We start from the raw sequence: 9,640 nt of genomic DNA, 5'->3' as shown, positions 1-9,640 counted from the left end.
GCGAATCCACTTTGAATTTGATAAATGTATTGCTTGTGAAGTATGTGTTCGCGTATGTCCGATAGATTTACCCGTTGTGGATTGGAGATTTGAAAAGGATATTAAAAGAAAACAATTGCTTAATTATAGTATTGATTTCGGAGTTTGTATATTTTGTGGCAATTGTGTTGAGTACTGTCCAACAAGCTGTTTATCAATGACTGAAGAATATGAACTTTCTACCTATGATCGTCATGAATTGAATTACAATCAAATTGCTTTAAGTCGGTTACCAATCTCCATAATGGGAGATTACACAATTCAAACAATTAGGAATTCGTCTGAAAGTAAAATAAACAAAGAAAAATCTTCGAATTCAAGAACGATTACTGATTACTAAACTTTGATTTTGTCTTTCTGTTATAAAAATCTAATAATTCTTTATTAAACTTTAAAATTAAACTATAAAGAAAAACGAAAAACTACTGCTTATTGGAAATTATTTCTTATTTTAAATCAGACTAGATTTTCGTGATATAATATAATTTATAACTATAAGTTTATACACAAAAAAATACCCTAATCCTTTTTTCCTTCCTTGAATCCTTTAGTTTTAGTCAGTTCATGAAAAATTTTATACTATTAATTTCTTTTTATCCATAATGGATTTACCTGGACCAATACATGAGATTCTTATGCTATTTGGGGGATTTGTTCTTCTACTAGGGGGTCTAGGAGTAGTATTACTTACCAACCCCATTTATTCTGCCTTTTCGCTGGGATTAGTTCTTGTTTGTATATCCTTATTCTATTTTTTATTAAATTCCTACTTTGTAGCTGTCGCACAACTTCTTATTTATGTGGGAGCCATAAATGTCTTGATCATATTCGCTGTAATGTTCGTAAATGGCTCAGAATGGTCTAAAGATAAGAATTATTGGACTATTGGAGATGGGTTCACTTCACTCGTTTGTATAACTATTGTTTTTTCACTAATGACTACTATCCCAGATACGTCGTGGTATGGAATTCTTTGGACTACAAGATCAAACCAAATAGTAGAACAGGGTCTCATAAATAATGTTCAACAAATTGGAATTCATTTAGCAACCGATTTTTATCTTCCGTTTGAACTCATTTCCATAATTCTTCTAGTTTCTTTAATAGGTGCAATTACTATGGCTCGGCAATAAGAAAACTTAGAAAAAGTACAAATTATAAGAATTGCAAATCTAAAATAAATAACTAAAGAATCACAATTTTGATTTAGTAAAATCCATCTACTGCCAACAAATACCTCCTTTTTTTTTTTTTTTTTTTTCTTTTGTTGTGTAATTGTTCTATTGTAATTAATTGAATCGGTTCAATTCTTGCCCTCATATTGAAATGAATCGAGATTGATAAGGAGTTAGTTAATGATGTTTGAGCATGTACTTTTTTTGAGTGTCTATTTATTTTCGATTGGTATCTATGGATTGATCACAAGCCGAAACATGGTTAGAGCTCTAATATGTCTTGAACTTATACTGAATTCAATTAATCTAAATCTCGTAACATTTTCTGATCTATTTGATAGTCGCCAATTAAAAGGAGATATTTTCGCAATTTTTGTTATAGCCCTTGCAGCTGCTGAAGCCGCTATTGGACTATCCATTCTTTCTTCCATCCATCGTAATAGGAAATCCACTCGTATCAATCAATCTAATTTATTGAATAATTAGACTTTTGAATAATTAGACATAGAATCCTCTAAACAAAGGCGCACATATTAAAATAAATAGAAATCAATACTATTTTCTTAGTATTATTTGAGAATATCCATTTTTTTTAGTAGATTATTGCATAGTATTCTTTTTCACTTAAATGAATTTTTGTATTTGTAATTCATTGATATTGCAATTTGAATATTGCAATAATTTATATTGAAAAGACGATAGCCAATTTATTGGCTAATTCGAATTCGTCTGTACAATTCGTAAAATTCTTTCTTATTTCTTATTTATTGTTGAAATCCAAAATTAAAGTCTCTTGGCTCTCTTCACGCTTTCTCACAAACAGATTAAAAAATAGATTTTTTTTTTTGAAGTTTGGATAAACCATTGCTTCGTCTGGTGTCTACAATACATATGACTCATTATAGTACTAATTTCATTTTTACCAGATCGAAAAATTTTATGTTGAAAAGAAAAATTTATAGATCCAATGTCACATTCCGTAAAAATTTACGATACATGTATAGGATGCACTCAATGTGTACGAGCTTGTCCAACAGATGTATTAGAAATGATACCCTGGGATGGATGTAAAGCCAAGCAAATTGCTTCCGCGCCGAGAACCGAAGATTGTGTGGGTTGTAAGAGATGTGAATCTGCCTGCCCGACAGATTTTTTAAGTGTCCGCGTTTATTTAGGGCCTGAAACAACACGTAGCATGGCTCTATCTTATTGATACGTTACAAAAAACTTCACTCGAATCGTCTGATTCCTCTTTACCGAAGAAGCCTGTGCTCGAAATAATCGAGCACGGGCTTTTCTGGTCAAAACGTATCTTGTCTTTATCACTTTATCATGAGTTATTTTCCTTGGTTAACAATACTTGTTGTTTTGCCGATATTTGCAGGTTCATTAATTTTCTTTTTACCTCATAAGGGAAACAAAGTCGTTAGGTGGTATACTATATCTATTTGTTTATTAGAATTCCTTCTAATGACTTATGCGTTCTGTTATCATTTCCAACTGGAGGATCCCTTAATCCAATTAAAGGAGGATTATAAATGGATAGATGTCTTCGATTTCCACTGGAGATTGGGAATCGATGGACTTTCATTAGGATCTATTTTATTGACAGGATTTATCACTACTTTAGCTACTTTAGCAGCTTGGCCAATTACACGGAATTCGCGATTATTCTATTTCCTGATGCTCGCAATGTATAGTGGTCAAATAGGATTATTTTCTTCGCGAGACCTTTTACTTTTTTTTATCATGTGGGAGTTAGAATTAATTCCTGTTTACTTACTTTTATCCATGTGGGGGGGGAAGAGGCGTCTATATTCAGCTACAAAGTTTATTTTGTATACTGCAGGCGGTTCCATTTTTTTCTTAATCGGAGTTCTGGGTATGGGCTTATATGGTTCCAACGAACCAGGATTAGATTTGGAAAGATTAATTAATCAATCATACCCTGCAACCTTGGAAATACTTTTATATTTTGGCTTCCTTATTGCTTATGCTGTCAAATTGCCGATTATACCCCTACATACGTGGTTACCAGATACCCATGGGGAAGCACATTATAGTACATGTATGCTTTTAGCGGGAATATTATTAAAGATGGGAGCATATGGATTGATTCGGATCAACATGGAATTGTTACCTCATGCTCATTATCTATTTTCGCCCTGGTTAGTAATAATAGGAGCGATCCAAATAATCTATGCAGCTTCAACTTCTCTTGGTCAACGAAATTTCAAAAAAAGAATAGCTTATTCCTCTGTATCTCACATGGGTTTCATAATTATAGGAATTGGTTCCATAACCAACATTGGACTCAATGGAGCTATTTTACAAATATTATCCCATGGATTTATTGGTGCTACACTTTTTTTCTTGGCAGGAACCGCTTCTGATAGAATGCGTCTTGTTTATCTCGAAGAACTGGGGGGAATATCTATCCCAATGCCTAAAATTTTTACCATGTTTAGTAGCTTTTCAATGGCTTCTCTTGCCTTACCAGGAATGAGTGGTTTTGTCGCAGAATTAGTAGTATTTTTTGGACTAATTACTAGTCCAAAATTTCTGTTAATGCCAAAAACACTAATTACTTTTGTAATGGCAATTGGAATGATATTAACTCCTATTTATTTATTATCTATGTTACGCCAGATGTTCTATGGATACAAGCTATTTAATGTTCCAAACGCAAATTTTGTGGATTCTGGACCACGAGAACTCTTTATTTTAATCTGTATCTTTTTACCAGTAATAGGAATTGGTATTTATCCAGATTTTGTTCTCTCCCTATCCGTTGACAGGGTAGAGGCTCTCTTATCCAATTATTATCCTAAATAGGTTTGCTTTTTTTTACTCGTCTGCTCTATTAATGCAGAAATAAGTAAAAAAGTATATAATGCAGAAATAAGTAAAAAAGTATAATTAGATCTATCTCGAATTTTTGAGAACCCTTTGATAAGGCGTTCAAGGGGTTCTCAAATAAAACATAAAAGTAAAAACCTTCATTTCATGAAGGTTTTATTTTATGTAATCATTTAGGTGTTAATGTAAACGAACCATAACTATGTAAGCCTATTCCTAATAGATTTATACCAAAATAACAAATCCAAATTATAAGAAATCCTATCAAAGCTATAAGTGCAGAATTCGTACCCTTCCAATTTGGATTTGTTCTACTATGTAAATAAATTGCGAATATGGTCCAAGTAATAAATGCCCAAGTTTCCTTAGGATCCCAATTCCAATAGGATCCCCAGGCCTCATTAGCCCATACTGCTCCACAAAGAATACCTACGGTTAAAAGGGTAAATCCTAGGCTAATGACACGATAACTCCAAGAATCCAAACGCTCCGTTAATTGATATTTGTAATAATTTGGAAATGAAGGGACAGAGGTTCTTTTTAAAGCACTTCTTTTTGCATAAAAATATTTAATATCACTAAAGAAAAATGTTTTATTTAAAACATTTTTTTTCTTTTTAGAAAAGAAATGGAAATTATTTCGAAATCTAATGATTAGAATAGCGGCAGATAATAAGGATCCGCACAAAAGAGTTGCATAGCTTAATAACATCATACTGACATGCATCATTAACCACTGAGATTGTAGAGCAGGTACTAGTATCGTGGATTGATGCATTTCAGTTAAAAGACCCGATGTGGCAAAGCCTTGCGTTAAAATAGTACTTGGCGTAGTTATTGTGCTTAAATCATTTTTAGAGTTCTGTATTTTAGGAATGGTATGAAGAATATACAGGGCCCATGAAAGGAAGATCAATGACTCATATAAATTACTTAATGGAAAATGTCCCGAGGAAGCCCAACGAGAAACTAAGAATCCTGTTATAGAGAAAAAAGTAACTATCATTCCTTTTTCTGACGAATCGCGTAATCCTCCAAGTTCACGAACTAATAAGGTTATAAAATGAATCGTAATCACAATTGAAATCGTTGAGAAAGAGATATGAGTTAGTATATGTTCTAAAGTTGCAAATAGCATAAGGGGAAGGTCCCATTACAAAATTGTAAATTTCGAATTGATTTCTAATCTATTGTATTCTTTTTCAAGAATGCCGCCACTCGGATTCGAACCGAGATGCTTGAGCACTGCTTCCTAAGAGCAGCGTGTCTACCAATTTCACCATGGCGGCTAACTTCAAATAATAGGTAACTTAAAAGAATAATAGCTATTATCTTGGGAATCGTCGATATTGGGAAAGTCCATAAAATTTAGGAACATTAGAGTTTTCATTAAAATAGACTTCGTTTGGTAGTATCGTTTCCATTTTTTTTTTTTACAATAAACTCTTGCTTTGCCCAATAGAAACACAAACACTGCTTGAAAGAGTTGGAACTTCTTTTTTCTAACTTGCAATTATAGAACTAATTTTTTCTAATTAATTTCCCCTTTACATTTTGAAAATTCTTTCAATACAATGAAAAAAATCCAAAAGGGTTTCTATTTAATGATGAAATTAAAATAAAATGGATAAATAGAAAAGGCTTTTTGGATTTTTTAAAAATTTCTAGAATGAAAGTCTTTATGCTCTTATTAATAAGATTTACTAACCTTATGATTTTGGAGAAGATAGGTGGAAGTTGTAAGTCCTATTGTAAGAATACTCCACTTTTCATAATTTTCCTAATAGAATATGAGGATTCTATTAGGAAAATTATGAAAAGTTCATTGATAGGAAAAGAATACTTAGCACACAGTATACCAAACAAAACTTTTTTTTTCTTGTATATATAAGATAAGAGGGGTTTTTTGTTCTAAGAATATTGTACCGAGTAATTCGACACATAAAAGTACATTCAAAGAAGAATCCAAATTATTAAATAATTGGAATTCTTTTTTGATAAGTCAATTCATATTATTCCAAAATCTTATTATTTGTTTGTTGCCCAGAAAAACCCTTTGGTTTTGGATGCTCATTACCGCTCGAAAATGATCTTGATTTTACTAAAGAATAAGATTGTACTATGGAAAAATAAGTCTTTTTCTTCCAAATATTTTTACGAATACGCTTTTTTGACATTGAAGTACGTTTTTTTGGAACTGCCATTCAAAAAGGAAATTACTTTTTTCTAGTTGTATGTGAAAGACATCTATTGCTGCAAATCAATCCTTCTTTCTTCTTTTTATTAGTATTTATACTTAGATACTGAAAGATACTTAAATTTTGAATTATTTTTTACTTCATTTTGTCTAATGCGGATAAGACAACAAGAATTTTTTAACATTTTTTCTTTATATATTTTATACTTTTTTTTTAATAATATAGAATATATAGAAGGGTTTCTCATTTAAATCTATTTATATCTATTTATATATCAAGTATACTCCATATATAGATATATGGTATGGAAGCCTATCCCCCATATAAGATAAGACGGGGGGATAAAAAGAAGGGAAAATGAAAATAGTTAATTAAGTTCAGAATGGTATTCCATAAAGGAAAGGAATTCCAATCAAAACAAAAAATACTGAGTCTCTTAAACAAGACATTCTAAAACTTAGGTAATTTATAGTCATTAGAATTTTAGTTCTATATGAAGTAAGGACTATTCGATAATTTCTTATAAACATAGGTTTTCATTGGAATTCACTCAATCAGTTAATTATGGAACAAGAGAGCTGTTTCATCTTTGTTTTAAAGAAATATAAAAATGAATTATGAATAGAAAGTAAAATGATTCCACTTTTTTTTTTTTATTTTTATAAATATCTTTATTTAGTTAATAAAATAACTTCGTTACCTAGTTATTTTATTAACTTTTTTAATTTAACCAACTAAACCCATTCTTAATTTTTAATTATTTCAATGAGATAAATTTTGGAAAAATTAAGAATTTCAGTATTTTTTCTTATTCTTTTTATTTATTCTTTCAGAAAGAGATAAGAATTGGTTTGGTGAATCGGAAACAATTTTATAGAAAAATTGAAGTAAAAATTGAAGTAAAAATTGCAATTTCTTTTCTTATGGAACATACATATCAATATGCATGGGTAATCCCTCTTCTCCCACTTCCAGTTATTATGTCAATGGGATTTGGCCTTATTCTTATTCCGACAGCAACAAAAAATCTTCGTCGCATATGGGCTTTTCCTAGTGTTTTACTCTTAAGTATAGCTATGGTATTCTCAGTTCAACTGTCTATTCAACAAATAAATGGAAGTTCGATCTATCAATATCTATGGTCTTGGACCGTCAATAATGATTTTTCTTTAGAATTTGGATACTTGATTGACCCACTTACTTCTATTATGTTAATACTAATTACTACTGTAGGAATCCTGGTTCTTATTTATAGTGATGGTTATATGTCTCACGATGAAGGATATTTGAGATTTTTTGTTTATATAAGTTTTTTCAATACTTCCATGTTGGGATTGGTTACTAGCTCCAATTTGATACAAATTTATTTTTTTTGGGAACTCGTGGGAATGTGTTCTTATTTATTGATAGGCTTTTGGTTTACACGACCAATCGCAGCGAGTGCTTGTCAAAAAGCTTTTGTAACTAATCGTGTAGGGGATTTTGGTCTATTATTAGGAATTTTAGGTTTTTTTTGGATAACAGGTAGTTTAGAGTTTAGGGATTTGTTCAAAATAGCTAATAACTGGATTCCTAATAATGGAATTAACTCTTTACTTACTACTTTGTGTGCTTTTTTATTATTCCTTGGTGCAGTTGCGAAATCCGCACAATTCCCTCTTCACGTATGGTTACCCGATGCTATGGAAGGGCCCACTCCTATTTCGGCTCTTATACACGCAGCAACTATGGTTGCTGCGGGAATTTTTCTTCTAGCTCGACTTCTTCCTCTTTTCATATCTTTACCTTTGATAATGAGTTTTATTTCTTTAGTAGGTACAATAACACTATTCTTAGGAGCTACTTTAGCTCTTGCTCAGAGAGATATTAAAAGAAGCTTAGCCTATTCTACAATGTCTCAATTGGGTTATATGATGTTAGCTCTAGGTATAGGTTCTTATCAAGCTGCTTTATTCCATTTGATCACTCATGCTTATTCAAAAGCTTTATTGTTCTTGGGATCCGGATCCGTTATTCATTCAATGGAACCTCTTGTTGGATATTCACCAGATAAAAGTCAAAATATGGTTCTTATGGGCGGTTTAAGAAAATACATTCCAATCACAAGAACTACTTTTTTATGGGGTACACTTTCTCTTTGTGGTATTCCACCTCTTGCTTGCTTCTGGTCCAAAGATGAAATCCTTAGTAATAGTTGGTTGTATTCGCCCTTTTTTGGAATAATAGCCTCCTTTACTGCAGGATTAACTGCCTTTTATATGTTTCGGATATATTTACTTACATTTGATGGGTATTTGCGTGTTCATTTTCAAAATTACAGTAGCACTAAAGAGAGTTCCTTGTATTCAATATCCTTATGGGGAAAAAGGATACCCAAAGGAGTGAATAGGGATTTCGTTTTATCAACAACGAAGAGTGGAGTTTCTTTTTTTTCACAAAATATACCAAAAATTCAAGGTAATACAAGAAATAGGATAGGATCCTTTACTACGTCTTTTGGGGCTAAAAAAACTTTTGCCTATCCGCATGAAACGGGAAATACTATGTTATTTCCTCTTCTTATATTACTACTTTTCACTTTGTTCATTGGATTCATAGGAATCTCTTTTGATAATGGAGGAATTGGTAATGGAATAGCAGAGTTAACCATATTATCAAAGTGGTTAACTCCCTCAATAAACTTTACCCAGGAAAGTTCTAATTCTTTTGTAAATTCATATGAATTTATTACTAATGCAATTTCTTCTGTAAGTCTAGCTATCTTTGGTTTATTCATAGCATATATCTTCTATGGATCCGCTTATTCTTTTTTTCAGAATTTGGATTTAATAAACTCTTTTTACAAAGGAAATCCTAAAAAAGAATTTTTAGATCAAGTAAAAAAAAATATATACAGTTGGTCATATAATCGTGGTTATATAGATATTTTCTATACTAGGGTCTTTACCCTCGGTATAAGAGGGTTAACCGAACTCACGGAGTTTTTTGATAAGGGTGTTATTGATGGAATTACCAATGGAGTGGGTCTTGCTAGTTTTTGTATAGGAGAGGAAATTAAATATGTAGGGGGAGGTCGAATCTCGTCTTATTTATTCTTTTTTTTATGTTATGTATCTGTGTTTTTATTCTTTTTTCTTTCTTAAGTTAAGGAATTTACAACAAGTCTCTTGCAAAAATAACTATCCTATCCCCTTTCTACAATCTCTCTATATCCTTGTTACATAAGGTAAGTATTGTATAATAGTTCGGTTTTCCGCGATTTTTTCCATTCCTCTGTGTAAATACCCTAATATGGGTTCACAATCAATAACATCCTCACCATCGAGAGTAACGATCAGTCGAAGAACACCATGCATTGATGGGTGTTGA

The 9,640-nt window shown here is 31.5% G+C and overlaps 1 non-coding gene across 1 annotated transcript; it reads right to left on the bottom strand.

Annotated features, from left to right (window-relative positions):
- Positions 1–5,282: 5,282 nt before the first annotated feature.
- On the bottom strand, positions 5,283–5,362 carry TRNAL-UAG (transfer RNA leucine (anticodon UAG)). Its single transcript has one exon. It is a non-coding gene; the product is annotated as a tRNA-Leu (tRNA).
- Positions 5,363–9,640: the final 4,278 nt, after the last annotated feature.

Source organism: Triticum urartu, unplaced genomic scaffold, assembly GCF_056163025.1.
Source record: "Triticum urartu cultivar PI428250 unplaced genomic scaffold, HENAU_Tu73 scaffold869, whole genome shotgun sequence".
NCBI lineage: Eukaryota > Viridiplantae > Streptophyta > Magnoliopsida > Poales > Poaceae > Triticum > Triticum urartu.
Note: the sequence above shows the minus strand (reverse complement) of the source record. Positions and strands in the feature narration are given on the sequence as shown.